The following is a 19522-nucleotide window of genomic DNA, read 5'->3' as shown; positions in this document are numbered from 1 at the left end:
TTATACTTCTGGTAGTGTATTTCAGTTTGTATTTATACTTCTGGTAGTGTATTTCAGTTTGTATTTATACTTCTGGTAGTGTATTTCAGTTTGTATTTATACTTCTGGTAGTGTATTTCAGTTTGTATTTATACTTCTGGTAGTGTATTTCAGTTTGTATTTATACTTCTGGTAGTGTATTTCAGTTTGTATTTATATTCCTGGTAGTGTATTTCAGTTTGTATTTATACTTCTGGTAGTGTATTTCAGTTTGTATTTATACTTCTGGTAGTGTATTTCAGTTTGTATTTATATTCCTGGTAGTGTATTTCAGTTTGTATTCATACTTCTGGTAGTGTATTTCAGTTTGTATTTATACTCCTGGTAGTGTATATCTCAATCCTCTCGATTTCCTGAATAACTTGTTCTGTCTACTTGCTTTCCATTATTCGTTATGAAGAAAGTATAGCAGATTTATGTTGGAGAAAAACGACGTTTTTCCCCCCATAAAAGACTGCTGAGCTTTCAGGTTATAGTCTATGGAAATATCCTTTTAACTGCTCATTAATATGACATGGAGTTGCACTAGATTAAATTCTTTAATCTCATTGATTTAAAAAAAAATCAGAACTGCTCCAAGTGTTCTTATAGTCGTCCAATTTTTGCCCTCTCCCCCCTCCTCCCCCTCCCCCACGTTGAAATTACTTTTACTGTGTTAAGTTTGAAAGCAATAAATCAGTTTAGTTGATTTTACTTTGCCATCAACCACAACACCAACATGAAATGAATAATTCAATGAGGTGCTCTACATCGTCATAATGGCTGACTTCTTTTTAAAACATGAATACAATTAGAATATCAGCAATATTTGTCTATTCATTTCAAATTTCATTGTCTAGCTGAGTAGCTCAGTAGGTTAACACGTCGACTACTAAGATGTCGGGAGTTCGAATCCAAAAGGGCTTTCAAAAACTTTTCAGATTGCTTCTACTAAAACGGTTTTTTTTTTATTAATGAAAGTTTTGAAAGTTTTCAATTCAAAGTATTGTTGTAAAGATCCTCCACTTTTCACCCATATCAAGTTTCTCTGATGTAGCATTCATCATTATTATTCCTCTGTATGGACAGATGCTTAAACACCATGTACTTATTTTTCACATCTCGAAACCTTTCCTCAACAATAACAAATTATCATGCATTTTTCTTTTATTATTATTATATTTTTTTTTTACAAACTTTCCAAGGCAAAAGAATTGGGAACACAAAACCACCGGCAGCAGAGTAGTCCTGAAATATACATACTAACTTTTAAAATACCTTTACGAGAAATTTGTTTTACAAAATTGATTGTTTTATCTATCAATGGATGATTAATCTTTTTTATGTATATTTTGCAGATTTTATATGAGTTTCAGAATCTTCTGTTTAGAATACGTACCCATCTTTAGTAAAATGGACGGCTAGGATAGAAATGACCCCCGTAGCCGTAATGGTGTCCGAAACCCAGCCCCCCGTGATGTCCGAAAGGGTATCCGTATCCGTATCCGTAAGGTCGGTATCCATATCCGTAGTAGGGTCTAGAATGCCCTCCTAGAAGACGCGACCCCAAGAGCCCAAGTCCAATCCCAGCGGCCAAGCTCCCTAATCCCGAACGCCCGCGGCGGCCACGACGGCCCCTGAAAAGCAGGGCGTCACTGGAAGTGACCATGAGAGCAGCCACCAAAACTAAAACTAAAAGCTGCTTGCAATTCATTCTGAAATCTGAAACAAATAAATCAATTAGATAGGTAAATGCATTCTAAGTTAATAGGTCTACAACATTCGTACTACAAGTACATATTGTATATACATGTAATTCGAGAAACTGTACAATGCCATCTCGTTTCGCTTTATTTTTCAAATAATCTAAGAATACATATCCCATTTTCTTGATATTCATAAAAAAAAAAATGTTGTATATATTCGAAATATCACGAAATGATGAACAAACTGGAAATTGAAGGCACTCCCTCATCGTTCTTAATGTATTAAGAAAAATACATTTCTCTATACTATATGATATAGTGAACATTTTATTTCATTTACCAAATAAGGTGATGAACACCTGAGAATAAAAATGTCGATACTTACATGCAGGCGGTTACGATCGGGAGAATGTTTATGAACTGAACGGTTATCAATGGTCCTTATATATAGTCCGCTTAATGAACATGATGTATTACAGTTTTGAAACGAAGTAATAAATTAGATTTTTTTTAATGGTTTGTTTCCTGAAGCATGTGAGAAAAGTTTGTTTATACCAATATATAGTGATTGATACGACCAGTGACACGGACTACCTATTCGTACAGAATTTATTGTCTCTTGCCTGTCTATTCAATTTACATCACATGTATCGAATGCGGAAAAGAGGTTGGTATCATGAATTACTTTTAAAGTCTTAATTGCAGGTGGTTCAATTTAGGTTTCGATTAATGATAATAAATATCATTTGCATGTGATTTCAATTCATCATTTTAGCATCTCTGGTTTGCTGTGTCATATACAATATAAAAGTACATATACGTACCTAATGTTTTCTTTAAGTTTTAAGGGAGTGGTTCGCGATTTTCCCCAAAACTTTCTGTTTTTCACTTTTAAATGATCAAAATCTACTGTCTAATGTGTTTAAAAGGTTTCACTAAAAAAAATAAAGTTATACAGTGTGACAGAAGCTCTTTGTAGAGAGTGTATCATTTGTTATGTAAACAAAGATTGTGGTATGTTATTGTTTACAAAGTTTTCAAAATGTATAGTTATCGATCCAAGTTTATTATATCTGTCACATTTCAAGTATTCTTTAGGTAAAATGTACCATTTATAAGTTAAATTTATGAGTGTGCAAATTCAAGATGTTTTAAATTAGAAAATTAGCTTTTCACTATGGCGTGTAAAACGTTGCACTATTATACTAATCTTGTTATTCATATTCGAAAACTTGTAATTCATATTCTAAAGCATATCATTCATATTCGAAAAGTTGTTATTCATATTCGATAATTTTATCATTCATATTCAAAAACATGTTATTCTTATTCTAAAACATGTTATTCATATTAAAAAACATGTCATTCTTATTCAATAAATTGTTATTCATATTCTAAACTTTTCATTCATATTCAAAAACATGTGATTCATATTCGATAATCTTATCATTCATATTCAAAAACATGTGATTCATATTCGATAATCTTATCATTCATATTCAAAAACATGTGATTTATATTCGATAATTAATTATTTAATATTCGAATATGAATCACATGTTTTTGAATATGAATGAAAAGTTTAGAATATGAATAACAATTTATTGAATAAGAATGACATGTTTTTGAATATGAATAACATGTTTTAGAATAAGAATAACATGTTTTTGAATATGAATGATAGAATTATCGAATATGAACAACAACTTTTCGAAAATGAATGATATGCTTTAGAATATAAATTACAAGTTTTCGAATATGAATAACAAGATTAGTATAATAGTGCAACGTTTTACACGCCATATTTCACTCGTCTTGTTTACATAAAACCGAGTTAAAAGGCTAAAATATTACTCTTATCCTTGCATTTAAAAAGGTCCGTATTTTAGTTGTCAACTTTAAATGCGTAATAGTTTTAATGCTTCACATAAAAAATTAAATATTTTTTATTGTATTCTATGATTCTGTGTTCTGTTTATGTAAGTTCTGATGTCTTTAGTCATATATATATATCTATATCTATATATATATATATATATATATATATCTATATATATATATATATATATATATATATATATATGTGTGTGTGTGTGTGTGTGTGTGTGTGTGTGTGTGTGTGTGTATAGGTAATATATATATATATATATATATTTTCCATTGATTTTATAGAGAATGGTCTCCGTACAGTGTCTGTGAAATCTGAGGTGATTCCTTCTTATATCTAACTGCAGTGAAATAAAAATATACATTCCTGAGGCTGTGTACGAAGTAAATGATACTACATGTATTAGCCTTGTTAACTTATTTGATGATACTGATGATTATATATACTCTTGTTGTCGTCTGCCAACGTGCTGCGTCCAGTTTTATTATAAACTGATTCCTCTCCAAATGAATAATAGACCCCCCTCAAAATGTAAACATCAAAGCAGTCTGATTTGAATCTTCGTTATTATGAAGTCTAGAGGATATAACAGAAAGAAATAAAACCCATTGTGTCCTGAACAGGGGCGGATCCAGGAATTGCGATTACGGGGGGGGGGGGGGGGGCGCAACTTTATGAGGCAGGGGGTTTGGGGGTCCAGGGGGCGAAGCTCCTGGAATTTACAGATTTTATAGGGCTTGAAATATGTCTCCTATCTAAGTCAGTTGTACTATTTTCTATAAGTAGTAAACTGACGCAAATTTTAAGGGCTTTTGGAAAAAATTAAGTTCTCCCAGTAAAGTAATTCAAGAAATCAAAAGATTTTGTCATTCATTTCTCCGGGAATTGAAGAAATTATTGCCTCTTTTATTGTTTAGTACATTTTTCTAAACAATATACCGCGATTTACCTTCAATTTGAAACTTGGGGGGGGGGGGGGGGGGGGGGGGTGCGCCCTCTTAAATCCGCCACTGATGAATGCAGATGCACGAAAAGAAAAGCACGTAACCAAGGGAAAAAAAAACTACAACGATGGAGAAGAGGTTAACGCAGAAAATACGGTGATACGAGTAGAAAATTTTGGGTCCTATTAACAGTCAGGAAACATAAATGACGAGAGATGCAATTATTATGTTTTAAGCCCCCCCCCCCCCTCCTCCAGGATAAAAAATAACCAAAGATATGGATCGCTTTAAACAGTATGAACCCAACGTTCCCCAGCATTCATGTAATGTACATGAGTGCTTGATAAAGCTCATGGTAATCTCCAGATTTTAATCATATATTGTACATTTCTCTGGATAAAAGGAAAGAGAAAGAGAAAGTCTTGGTTCAAAAAGATGGGGAAAGGTTGTTTCATGAAGTGACACCAGGTGTATTTCATTTCGTGGATACAAGGAAAATGGCCACGATGATTTATCATTTTATTTATTTCATTCAAAGGATTTTAAAAAAAGGAGAAGAAGTCGTAATTAAAGTTGAAGAGGATAAAGAAAAATTCATTACAGCTGAAAGCTCTTTGTCACAAGCCCACTATAAACAATGAATCGAATTTTGAAATCACCGACGCGTGTTTCCCATCACTTTAATTTATTGCGCCTCTCCATTACAATTTACAATTCATTCATGTAATGACAAAGCAAAAGTTAACTAAATCGTGTAGTCACAGGACAGATTTGGAAACTTCTAGCAACTCTCATGGTTTTTTTTTTTTTATGGAACTGGGATGTACCATTGATGTGAAATGGAGACTGGCACTAGACGCGGATTGTACGTTACTACCCCGTGTTACCCTTATATAATGAACGCTACATGCAAGATATCCATGGGGGATATGTCGTGATTACAGTCTACCGTCACCCCCCCCCCCCCCTCTTCCGTGGTATGGAACATATTCCTGTGTAAGTACGATGTTTAAGATAACTGGAAATTCCGAGATCAAATTTGAGACTTGACTTTAAAGATGATTTAAAAAATTAGAAGATTAAACTTAGAAATTCCAAGATCAAAGTCGAAAATTTTCTAATAATGAAACTGAAGATTTCAAGGTTCCAAGTTGCATAGACATTGCCTCTAATGTGGACTAGTGCAGAGTTAGAAATTCCAAAGACGTCATTAAAATAACACCCTGTGTCCCAGCGCGCGTCTGCATTGACGTGCATTATCGTTCACATTCTACTGGTATATTGCACGTTCGACACTTCTAACTAGGCAGGTGAGATGTCCGTATACTAAAAGGTGAGATTTCTATACACTTTAAACATACCCAGTAGAACAGAATTTAAATTAAACAAAATTCAAATTAAATTAGGAAATCATTACAACGATTTAGATTACCGATAGAACGACTTACTTAAACATTAAAAACGATTTAGAAAATCGTTAGAACTGTTTAGAAAATCGTTAAAACTGTTTAGAAAATCGATAGAACTGTTTGAAAAATTGGTAGAACGTTTTCCTTAAATCGATAGAACAATTTAAAGTGTCCTCAGAACGATATAGAATTTTTTTTTTAGAATGAATTACGAGAAATTGTAGCTTGTCTAATGTGTGTCTGCCCTACATGTTGTGTTTATCAGAGACCAGCCTGTCAAAAGGCATGATTACATAAACGGAATCTAAGTTTGTTAGAACAAAGTGTGAGGCCTTCTCCAAAGGGGAGAAAAATATACAGGACAAAACTTAAATAAATTAGAACCCCTCACAGTGGGGTCCCGAGCAAGCCGCATGGTTCTCTTGAGTTCCAAGCCGGAAAGGACACATACTGTTTAGCTCACCTGAACTATAAAGTCAAGTGAGCTTTCCTGGTCAACTGTTGTACTTTGGTCGTACCGTTTGTCCGTAAACTTTACGCATTTTGACTTTTCGTCCACAAACCAATGGGTAAATTTCAACCAAACTTGTCACAAAGCATCATTGGGTAAGGAGGGTTCAAAATCCTTCAAAAAAGGTCATACCCCTTTCATATATATATATATATATATATATATATATATATATATATATAGACTGAGGCTAGTTAAGCATATTGCTAGAGCGAATGGGATCATCTACAACTATGAATAGAGTAGTATCATCTGCAAACAGGCGTGTGTTAGATCGGATATCGTTGACAATGTCATTGATGTATATCAGAAAGAGTAGTGGGCCAAGTATAGAACCCTGAGGTACGCCTGCTTTTATTTGACTCCAACTAGATACAGTATCTTTAAGAGTAACCCTTTGTTTTTTGTTTGTTAAATAACTTCAAACCAGTACAACAGGCAACTTAACAAACGTCGTTATAATTCGTTAAGTCGTAAAGAGTTTGCATTATAGCTGAGGTTTGCAATGAAATCGCCTGTAATTATGAATAATATTTTTATATTGGTATTAAAAGCGAGTTCGATAGAGTATTCAATGTCACCCCGTACTGAGGCCGGTGAATTGGGTGGCCTATAGAATGTGCCATGCAAATACATGATGCCTTTGATGAGGCGTTCAATCCATACACATTCGATGTTGCTATTTGAAGTTCGGATCGTCGCTTAGAGTATAAGTTGTTCTTACGCTACTCCCCCTCCCGGTGTTGTGTTTTAACAGTGGTTGAATATTGGCTAGATGCATATCAGAGATAATGAGCTCATGAGAGAGTCAGGTTTCAGTAAATGACAGTATGCTATGATTGTTTAATTCGAGCTCGGGTAGTTTGGGTAGAAGACTTTGAACATTTAGGTGTACAAAGGATATACCATTCGTGGGTAGGGTAGTAGTATTAGAAACGCTCTGCACTGGAAGAGTAGGATTGTTCGGGAGTAGGACCCGGGTTTATTTCAATATCCCCTGAGAGCAGATGATGAAGAGTAGTTATCAAGTGCGAGTATAGCGAGTTTACCGGTGGCTTGTCTGTGCTTTGCTTATGCCTACAAACTATATAATTATTTGAATAAGCTTTTAAGGGATGGGGCATTGAGTTACCATTCATATCGCCATAATGGTATTGATATAATTGAGCGTGGTTAACATAAGAATTACAAGTGGTAATGAATTTTTACCATGACCCAGAAGAATGTTTATACAAGTGACCTCTAAAAAGCTCAATATGGTTTTTGATTTGAGCTTGATGAAGAAAAACAGTCCTACTCTGGCTCGATAGCACGAGATGTCTACACCCATATGGAATAAAGAAAAAATACCTAAAACATGGAAGAAGGGACTTATCATAAAGTTACCAAAGAAAGGAAATGTGAAGAAAGGTAAGAATTGGAGGGGGTAACTTTACTACCTATAGTGGGCAAAGTCCTGGGAAAAATCATCATTGATAGGATGAGAGAGGGGATTGATTCACTGCTACGGAAAGAACAAACCCGCTTTCGAAGTGCAACTGAACAGATTTTTATATTGAGATATATCATAGAACAAACAAATGAATGGCATAGCACATTATACATGAATTTCATTGACTTAAAAAAAAACCTCTTGATTCCATCCATAGAGACAGCTTATGGAAAATTATGAAGACATATGGAATCCCAGAAAAGTTGACCAGAATCATTAAAGTGTTTTATACAGGTTTCCAATGTTCTGTGATAGATGAAGCGGAAACATTAGCATGGTTTGACTTGAATCCAGGAGTGAAACAAGGCTGCAACATATCTGGGTTTTTATTTCTAATAGCGAAGGGCTGGATAATGAAGAGATCAACAAAGAACGGAGAGAAGGGAATAAGATGGAATTTTACAACAAATTGGATCACTTAGATTTTGTGGATGATGTTGCTTTATTATCTTGAACAAAATAACAGATATGGTAGAAGAAGCAGAGATAATGGGGCTCAAACTTGATATCGGGAAAACAAAAGTGATGCGAATAAATGGTAAAAATAAAAGAAAAGAAAATATGCATCAAAGGAGAAGTAGACTCATTTACATACTTAGGAGCTACAGTAACACCAGAAGGAGGGGGTGGGGGTGGGAGATATTAAAAACAGGATTTCTAAAGCAAGAAACACTTTTACCAGGCTAAAGAAAATTTGGACCAGCAATAAGATTAAAAGGAAAACCAAATTTAAATTACACAAAACACTTGTACTTCCAGTACTTTTATACGGATGCGAAACATGGAAGATGAACAAAGGAGACAACAAGATGATAGACACATTCCAGAACAAATGCATAAGAAGGATAATGAAGATAAAATGGGAAGATCGGGTGAGAAATGAATACCTGCTACAAAGAACAAAAATGAGACTAATGGGGAAGTAGCAGGATGGAAATTTATTGGACACACACTGAGACAACATCCTTGAAATCGCAAAACTTTTCCCAAATCAATAACATCAAAACCTATGACTTTTCAACACTTAACACGACCATTCCTCACGATAAATTAATACTAGACTTTTTGACATCATAGACAGTTGCTTCTTCAACAAAAATGGAAAAAAGAAATATTCATATTTAGTGACCAGTCATTAAAAAAAAAAGAAAGATTACTTTGTTAAACACCAATCTGATCCAACGCACAAGTACTCTGAAGTTGAAATAAAAAATATGCTAGAGTTTTTCATTGACAATATCTTCGTGGTCTTTGGTGACCAGGTCTTACAATAGTCTGTTGGAATTCCCATGGGGACGTATTGTGTTCCTTTATTAGCTGACCTGTTTTTATATTCATATGAAGCAGAATTTATTCAAAAACTTCTACGTGGGAAGAAAAAATACTCTTGCTGTGGCCTTCAATTCGACATTTATATATATCGACGACGTTTTGTCTATCAACAATAATAACTTTCATTCATATGTCGATTCGATATATCCCTGTGAGCTCGAAATAAAAGACACCACAGAGTTGTACACTTTTGCTTCATACTTAGATATTTGATTAAAAGTAGACATTAACGGCAAACCGACAACCCAACTGTATGACAAACGGGATGATTTCAGCTTCTCCATCGTCAACAAATTTATGTAGCAATATTTCATTACCACCTGCATATGGTGTATATATCTCTCAACTGATTCGATACGCAAGAGTTTGTTCTGCGTATGGTCAGTTTTTAAATCGAGGCAAGCTACTGACAAGTTGATAGTACAGGGGTTTCAACAGTCTCGATTGTGTCAGCATTTCGCAAATTCTATGGTCGTTATAACGATCTAGTTTGCCAATATAACATATCATTGGGTCAAATACTGTCTGACGTGTTTCATACCGATTGTTTGACCACTGATTTTGATTGCGGATAACTCCGTTTACCTGATCAGGATATAGGGCTCACGGCGGGTGTGACCGGTCGACAGGGGATACTTATTCCTCCTAGGCACCTGATCCCACCTCTGGTGTGTCCAGGAGTTCGTGTTTGCCCAACTATCTATCTTTTATTGTTTATATGAGTTATGAGATTGATCACTGTTCGTTATCTTCACCTTTCATTTAAGAAATAAGGTATTATTTTAAAATATGTATCGGAATATAGATACGGATTGGTCACGTAATCAAATTCGATGAAGCCCGAAGAGTTTTATGGAAAATTTGCTCACGTAGCAATCCGTATTCATATCCCGATAGATATTTTAGAATTATACTTTATTACTTATATTTACATTTTTAATCGATAATCATTGCTGAATTGTGTTAACACGTTTCCATACATTTTACATTGTTGACCTTTACAAGCTTCGTTCAAAATGACAAAAACACAAAACAAAGTTCCATCAAATGAAGTAGTGCTTTGAATATTAAAAAAAAACCGCTGAAAATCAAGTATATCAATCAAGACATATACATGTACATTAACTCAGGAGTATGTAATTGAAAACTCTTCCTTATGTCTGAATTGGTAATTTTGGAAAAAACCCTGATTAAAAACGTACTGTGAAATGTGCCCTTTCACTTTTGAAAGTTGAAGACCGACTTTGAAAGATATTCTGTGGACATTAATTAACCAATTTGGTTGAGGGCACTGAACTGGATGGATTTGTACCCAATAAACATTCCTATATTTGTGTTTTAGGCACTTTGTGGTTGGCACAGTGATGATTCGATCCTAGAATGAGAATTATTTTCCCACCATGTTCTCATAAGGAGATGTCTGTTGATGCAGAAAGGCAGAACCGAGCAACTAGAGGACATATTCAAAAAGGTAAAAAGGATATCATAAAAGAAACTAATCAATTTATAAAAAAATATTTAATTTAATGCGTAATACAGATATGCATCTATTTAAAAAATATCGTGATTCAAATTAGAGGCTAATTATAATAATGATTCTGCACTTTTGTTTATCATAATACAGTAATTCAAGGAAATTATTAATTTAAAATTGAAGCAAAAGAAATTCACCTTTTAAAACTTGTATTACTTTAGTTTTCATAAAATGCAATACACACACTTTATCTACAACTTTTACCGTATGATGTATAAACTACCCCCAAAACCAGGTGAATTTGTATATCGTTTTAGTCAATCAGCTACACTGTTTAAAGAATATTTAGAAATTCATTATTATCATATTCATGTACGGCTCTTACATTTATTGTAATAAACTGTAATCATTTTAAATTTTTATATCATGTCCATTTACATCTATACAACTTGTTGTGTTCCCTTTTGAAGAGGGGACATTTTGTTTTTCATTTGTCGGTCTGTCTGTGGGTCGATCGGTCTGTAGACCAAGTCTTATCCACTCAATATCTCAAGAACCCTTTGCTCGATAAACATCAAACTTTGTAAAGTGGTACATCTTAAAGAGTAGATAACCCTTTTGATATTGAGGTCACATGGTTAAAGGTCAATCCACTCTGGGCATAGGAAGACATTGTCCGCTCAATATATCAAATTGTTTTGGCACTGCTATTAATAAATGATACATAACCCTGATCAATTCTGCATCATGTGGAACATACACGTTTCTGAAACATATCTTGTTGAATTTGTAGCTGCAGCTACCTGGCGCCCAAGTGTGAAAGAATGGTGTACTGGAGAGGTACTTCTGCTACCCTGGTGAGAGGGCCCGACCTAAACGTCTGATGTTATTGGAGCCTATAGATCAGTTTCTGGCCACATTAATGAGACTGAATGTTGAATTGTATGTTAATGCAAATGCTGAACGCTTTGGTGTGTGTGTTTAAGCTAGTAACATTGTCATGAAGTTTTTTTCCTTTTTGGGGCAAAAATAAATAGAAAAGTTTCATACATTACATGTAGTAGGATTTATACATAACTATCATACTGTTCAAAATATAAAATGTTAGGCTCGAGATTTTAGGATGCAGATAAAGTAACTATGATGCATGTTTAGGAGTGTCGGTTGGAACCTATTTAAAGGAAAATGTCCTCTTGGTTTCATTTTTTCCCCAATTTAAGTTATTTTTAGATTGTAAATAAATATATTTGTTCAGAAATCAAGCAGTCTTGTTCATCAAAATCTGACTGTTCTTCAAATAAGACCAGAACTTTCATTTTTTTCTCACAGGATTCTAAGTCGCACCAATTTCCACCTCACTTTCCATGTCAGGAGCTTCGTCGGGGATATTCCACATCTGAGCCATGTCTAAAACATGAAAATCCATGAATTATCAATTTTGTGTGCATATGTTTTGCACTTTAAATGATTAAAAGTGTTTGTCATTAAATAGTTGTTAAGCGACATTTAATAATCATTGTATTGACTTTTTTATGTCAATGATGCTGGTTGAAATTCAAACAATGGATACCAATTTTGGAAACAATTCTTTCAGTAGCTTTACCTGCTGCATGGAGCTGGTCAGGTCAAAAGATCTTTGATCAGGATGAAGTAGATTAAAGTTGATTTTCCCCTTCCTGAACTCCACCTCCCATTCCTCACTCAGTCTGGTCAAAGCTTCTATCATTCATATAAGCAGAAGCCAAAATTCCATTCTTTGAGGAGTTGAAAATGGAACTATTTTTGCATGTCATTCGGGCCTCGAGAAAAATTGGTATCCTTCAATAATTCAATTAATTCCCCATTCATGACACTCCTACTTTGGTTCTAACCTAAATGTAGAACTCTTTTTTAAATTCATTTCTCAATTAATCTAATTTTGACATCAAAACTAAACCATGATGTTCATTACTGTACAAATAAGAAAAGGGAGATCACTCTAATTTGAAAAATGACGCAAACGTCTGCTAAATATGGAGATTTTACAGTAAAATCAAAAATGGAAGAAAAATCCCGAGAACTTGGATACTTGGAAGAAGTTGACCTACAAATTTTCGATAGTGAGATAGAAGATCCTTTCCCTGGTATTGGTGACGTAGGCGCGTTTTTCAATTATTTAAAAAGCTGATTGAAAAAGTGGGAGTGGGGTGTTAACCCCAGAAAAGCAAATTCTCAAAATACTATGATTGAGGGCCCAAAGCGATTCAAAAACAATTGACGTCACTATAGACGATCTACCGGGTGGGAACATTTTTCAGCACGGACTGAGGATTTTTGCGCTTGCGTTGAAATTTTATTTTGTGGGGTGGTTTTCTTTGGATTGAATGTATTTTATATATGTAATCTGTAGTTAATGTTGTACATTAAAAAAATATATATATTTTCCTTCTTTATACGCTGTCTTACTGTTATGCCCTCTAGGCCCAAAATTGGAATAAACTTATCTATACAATGTACAGTAGTAAGACAGAAATGGCCGACGTTGTAAACTCTCAGCATGCGTCCTGCGTATTACAGAATGAGATACAAGATACACTCGTTGTTATCCTGAATAAAAAAAGTGTTCCCGGTAACAGAACAGTTCAGAAATTTCAACCCGAACTGTGAGTAGACGATTATTCGAAAACGGCTCTAAACGGTGTGTAGTTGCCAAGAAAACAACAATATCACGCGTGAATCGGGAGAAAAGGACTAGATTTTGTCGGCAAAAATTACACTGGACAATTGATAACCACTGGTCTTCCATCATTTTCAGTGATGAGACTAAAACTGAACTTGGTTGGGATAATGAAATTTATGTTTGGAAAGATTACGCCCCGAATGTTTAGGACTACGCAGTGACAGAGAGAGGCAATATGGAGCTTTTGTTATGTTTTGGGGTTGTATATCTTACTATGGTGTTGGAACTTTAAAAGCTGTGAATGGTAACATGAACAGTGATAAATATATTGAAGTTCTTGATGAATGTCTCTGGCCAGTTGTTGCACGACACTTTACAAATCGCCGCTGGATCTTTCAAGAGCACAGTGCTCCTTGTCACGTATCTTTGCGCGCTAATCAGTGGAAGCAGGGCAATATGATATCAGTACTCTTCCATGGCCCCCAGAGTCCAGACATTAACATTATTGAAAATGTCTAGAAAGTGTTACTTCGGGTTCAGAGACGGACAAATGAGATCCGAAATGCCAATGACCTGGAGAGTTGTCCGTGATATTTGGAGTGGCCTCCCTTTACATTATATTCGGAGTCCTTATAACACTCTACCAAGGAGAATTCGCTGTGTGTTACGTACCCGAGGTCATATTACAAAGTACTAACTCCATTTGGTATGTGAATTGTCTGTTATTGATTCAAAACAGGCGCTTAGAATATTACAGGTGTTATTGCGGTTGACGTGACGGTCGGCCATTTTGCGAACTCATTTATGTCGTACTGTTAACGCAGTCTTTTTCACAACGACGAAAGCGCTGCTAGTAATTAACGTTTTGGCGATAGCAATGAAGTATGCGTAAATGCAAGAGAAATGAGAACAGCTTTCTTCGTAAATCGAGTTCCATATACACATACATGTACACCGTTTTCTTGAAATGTTAAGGTAACTCCATACTCGCAGTTTTATCTGATACAAGTTTAAAAAGTGTATGTATATCCATTCATTAGAGTTAAAACTGACAAATTATCAAATAAAATACATAGGTCATCACACTTTTTAAGATGCGAGACATACATAAACAAAATCATATATCACCGTCAGAAAATTGCAATTTTCACAAACTGGTTATGACGATTCGGATATAATAGCATTCATAACAATTTTTATGAAACTGCATTTTCACAAAAATATTCAAAATGTCTGTAGAATATAAAGGAAATCTATCGCATAATTATGGTGTCCGGATAGGGCAATTTGCAAAAGCTTGACTGCGCGTTAGCCACAACGCGCCGTCACGCCAACAAGCAACGCGCCTTCGCGCTCTCACGCCAACAAACAACGCACCTTCGCGCAGACAAACAACGCGCCTTCGTGCTCTCACGCCAACAAACAACGCGTCTTCGCGCAGACAAGCAACGCGCCTTCGCGCTCTCACGACAACAATCAACGCGCCTTCGCGCTCTCACGCCAACAAGCAACACACCTTCGCGCCGTCACGCCAATAAGCAATACGCCTTCGCACCGTCACGCCAATAAGCAATACGCCTTCGCGCCGTGTTGCTTGTTGGCGCGATGGAGCGTTGCTTGTATGCGAGTTGCTTGTTGTCGTGAGAGCGCGAAGGCGCGTTGTTTGTCTGCGCGAAGGCGCGTTGCTTGTTGGCGTGAGAGCGCGAAGGCGTGTTGCTTGTTGGCGTGACGGCGTGTTGTGACTAACGCGCAGTCACGCTTTTGCAAATGGCCCTATCCGGACACCATACATAATAGATTTGATAGAAAAATCAATAAAACAGAGTTATTGCCCTTGGATTCAATATTTCAAAACGTATCATCCATCTATAATTTATACTTTAGAAATATTTTATTTTTAACAATTTTTTTTACAATACCTATCGGAAAAGACACCAACAAAATCTATGTTCCTATAATGCATCATTGATTTTGCAAAATCTGATGACATCACAGGAGGGTGGAATTACTTTAACTTACAAATATGCTTTAATGAGTATAGGGGTCATGCACACAAGCACCTGAAGTATAGCCTAGGTCACGCAAGCCGTTTGACTCCCCACTTGTAGAACACTGCTTTGACAAATGTGTAGGTGACCTAGACTACCTGAAGTATGGATATTACTACCACCACCTCCATTTTGATATTTTTTTGCAGCAATAATTTCTCTGAAATATGTGAATTCCCTGTCTATCTCATCCCTCTTTCGATTTATGTAATCGTTTCACGCTTTATGTAAGCTTTAGAGATTCACCTTCTGCCGGTATAATAAAATACACAAGGTAAGAAACAATTTGTAAACAAACAGGGGATCCCCGTTTCGGGGCACATTTTCCAAGTAATTACAGTGTTACCTAAGGAATTTTGGCGAGCGACAGGTCAGGGAAATGTCATACTACAAATCTCTTCAACTCAACACTTCGTTCAAATTACGTCCCTTGTCCGTCATCTCCCGGTTAAAATTCTTGTTTCCCTACGTTGGCCTTTGTAATTTTCTTATCTGTAGCTTTGACATCTGTTATTTTTTCCATCAATTGCAGTCAACTACAATAATGCCCCAGATTGGGGCAACCCATTAACTTGTTTGAAAATCTAATAATTAGCTAAAATTCAAAGTAACAACGTCTTGCATTTGGTAAGGTATAGAAGGAAAACTTGGTTTTTCACCGATTGACCTTTGGCTGAACCCACAAAGGGACGTAACTCGTGGCGAAGTGTGATCGGACAAGGCTCCTTCTCTTCCACTGGCAGTCAAAAAGGATGTCAAAGAGTACGAATTTGTTGTACGCGCCGTGTGATTGGTTCACAAAGACATTGTTTAGTCTCGGGATCGAGGAGCACACGGAACTCTGGGTAGAGAATGTCTCGGGATCATCCGAATGGTCTCGGAATTATTCGCGGACCAATCACACGACACGTTATAAATTCGTACTCTGTGACCTCCTTTTTGACTGCCAGTGGAAGATTGTGACAAATAAGAGATGAGATGGGTTTTGAGTTGAAGAGACTTGTAGTATGATATCTCCCTGACCTGCCGCTCACCAAAATTCCTTGGGTAACGCTGTAATTACTTGGAAAATGTGTTCCGAAACGGGGACCCCCTGTTTGTTTACAAATTTTTGTTTCATACCTCGTGTATTTTATTATACCGGCACAAGGCCAATCTCTAAAGCTTACTAAAAGCGTGAAACGATTACATAAATCGAAAGAAGGATGAGATAGACAGGGAATTCACACATTTCAGAGAAATTATTGCTACAAAAAAATTATCAAACGTTAGTGATATCCATACTTCAGGTGCCTGTGGTCATGCGTGGTTGAATTATATTTTTAAAAGGCTCATCTTGCATTAGTATTTTGCGCCAGAAGTGAAAGCTAAATGTTGATTGAAATCAGGAACTGCAGTTTTCGCGGGCCTATTACCCTCTCATTGTTTATGATCAACTAGATGGATTATTAAAATTGAATTAATAATTATGTTCCCCTTGGTAATATCTTCTAGATCTCACACTTTTGTTTTGAATACGTTTTACCAAATTTTAATATTACCATTCATTAATACTATAAGAGTGAAACTAAGTGGATTGACAATCAATTTAGAAATTGGAATTTCAATCCAATGTTTTCAAGGGAGTCCGTGCTGAAAAAATGTTCCCATCCGTGTGCGGCTTTTCAATCCGCATTGCCGGGGTTCGAATCCCGCCCGCGACAGACCTAAGACGTTAAAACCGGTAGTCACAGTTCCATCGTCAAACGCTCGGCATCAGGTGTGGATGTCACGCGTCCTCGGAGAGGACCTTAAAAACGGACGTCCCGTGTCGCAGTAAGCGTGACACGCTAAAAACTCCTCACTGGTCAATGGCCGTAAGCACCGAGCATAGGCCTAAATTTGAAGTCCTTCACCGGTCTTGTTTTAGTTAAGAAATAAGGTATCATTTTAAAATATTTATCGGGATATAAATATGGGTTGGTCACGTGATCAAATTTGATCATGTACCCACCCGTATTTATATCCCGATAAATACATTTCAAATTCTTGAGTTCCACAACGAAACGTCATAGATGTTCAAAATGACGACAACACAAAACAAAGTTCCATAAAATGAAAAACTGTTTTAATTATTACGACGCTAGAAAGCAAGTATGTCAACTTATACTTATACATTAACTCGGGGGTATATAATGGAAAACTCTTCCACATGTCTAATTTTAGGGGGTGGGGGAATTATGATTTAAACGGGGATGCGCAATGTTACACTTACAGCTGTGATGCTCTTTCACTTTTGAAAAGTGAAGACGTTGAAGACTGACTTTGAAAGATATTCTGTGGATATTACGGAGTTAACAGAAGACTAAGATGGAGGTACATGAAGAACAGGGCGGCAGTCGTCAGGTGTAGGCATATCATTTATAGACAGGACAGAGGACGCAGCTCAGATGAATCTCCAGAAAGAACTGAACATCGCAGAGAATGTGGAACTGCACGAAGGTAAGTAAGGGACGGTTTGGATTTAGATATGTAATTGTTGACAAACATGAGCTTACTGAACGCTTCTTTTGACTCGATAAATTTCTGTAATAGGTTTTTAACGACGCCTCGCTCCGATGTCCCGACTTAAACTTGGAAACCGACATCAATCAGTTTTTTTCACCTATGACTGAGCTGTGGCATGGAGGCAGTGTGGTGCGTAGGTCTTAATGCACTTTGACGACTTGTCGGCCATACATCCTGTGAATGACCTTTTCGCTAAAGACTAATGTCATCGTCTAGCAGTAGGTACATTTCTGCATCACCGATGACCAGGGTGAAGTTGTAGCAGACGAAATTTTAGACATACAATTGTAAAATATTGTTTACAGAAATGCTTTTATCAATTATGGATGAAAGTCCATTGCTTGGAATACAAATAAAACCGTAAATACATTTTGTGATGTTGATTTCATCTATTGATAGATTTCTGTAGTAAGTGAGAGCGATTGCTAGATGTGTATTGCCTTAGTAAAAGTAGTACCTGTTACCTACTTTTAACAAATGTTCATACGCACAATCTGTTGACCCCGTAGTGGATTTATGCAGGGATGAATACTTATTGCTCGTAATAGTCTTATGTAGGAGAAAACAGTTGCAAATGTAAATATTGAGAAATGAAGGCAGCGCAAATTCCGAGATATCGATCTCTACCAAGAGTCGTCGTTCCTTGCTCTCAACTCTGGGTAGAGATTGTCGAGATATCAGCTCTTCTGTGATAGAGGTACGTTCAGTGTTCTGTTGAACGCTTGGGTGGGTACAAGATGTATACACTTACTATAGACTAGCTATGTTAATACGAATAAAAGTAATGAAAGTGTAAAGTCTGTTTATATCAGCTGTTGGTATACATTAAACTGACCATATCAAGAATAATATTTGATTGAATTAGGCCATTAGATTAAATATAAACTTATTTTTTATTTCCTCTTCTGCGCGAGTGATATTTTATTATGTTTGAGCTATTTTATTATCAAATACTAATAAACTTACCCAATATTGTGGGGTGGTTGCAGGATGTCTGATAATCAGCGTTTAGGCAATATTTCATTTGCACCCACTGCGTGTGTACGACAGTATGTTTTGCGTCTCACTGTGCGTAAGAGTTCTACAAAGGGAAATAACTATTGGGCAACTCGGAAGTGTCAGGCACTTGCACTTAATCTGTCTACGTTCAGGTATCACACCGGTAATTGTCCAATCATTTCCTCTTCTTCTTTTCTCTTAATTTTTGCACCCCTGATTAGGAAATTTTGTGTAATTTGTAGAAATAACCAAATGTATACAAAGGAACTATTTGCTGTTGGTAGTTGAGGCTACTTCCTGAGGTGTACTCCGGCTGTTTACACACATGTGAAAAACACATGGATTTGAGGGTAGTCTTGTTTGCGGGTAATTTATTTTCGAAAATGCCGCGTAGGGTGGTGTTTTTCTGGTGTCGGCAGACGAGATGGGTAACATAGAACATTTCTGACTGCGTTATTCGGCATCAATTCTGTAAACTGATTTTTAATGAATTGT

At 36.1% G+C, this 19522-nt stretch overlaps 2 long non-coding RNA genes across 6 annotated transcripts; one reads left to right on the top strand and one right to left on the bottom strand.

The window, feature by feature from the left end:
- Positions 1-1170: 1170 nt before the first annotated feature.
- On the bottom strand, positions 1171-2217 carry LOC130054711 (uncharacterized). Its single transcript, XR_008803024.1, has 3 exons — positions 2110-2217; positions 1418-1740; positions 1171-1266 (listed from the first exon to the last, which is right to left on the bottom strand). It is a non-coding gene; the product is annotated as an uncharacterized LOC130054711 (long non-coding RNA).
- A 3630-nt stretch (positions 2218-5847) lies between these two features.
- On the top strand, positions 5848-13154 carry LOC130054710 (uncharacterized). Of its 5 annotated transcripts, none has more exons than XR_008803023.1 (4): positions 5848-5889; positions 10643-10771; positions 11574-11716; positions 12104-13154. It is a non-coding gene; the product is annotated as an uncharacterized LOC130054710 (long non-coding RNA). The 5 variants fall into 5 exon arrangements; XR_008803021.1 differs by having other exon boundaries at positions 5851-5889; positions 11568-11716; positions 12104-12290; XR_008803022.1 differs by lacking the exon at positions 5848-5889 and adding an exon at positions 7471-7886 and having other exon boundaries at positions 11568-11716; positions 12104-12290.
- Positions 13155-19522: the final 6368 nt, after the last annotated feature.

Source organism: Ostrea edulis, chromosome 5 (genome assembly GCF_947568905.1).
Source record: "Ostrea edulis chromosome 5, xbOstEdul1.1, whole genome shotgun sequence".
Taxonomy (NCBI): Eukaryota; Metazoa; Mollusca; class Bivalvia; order Ostreida; family Ostreidae; genus Ostrea; species Ostrea edulis.
Note: the sequence above shows the minus strand (reverse complement) of the source record. Positions and strands in the feature narration are given on the sequence as shown.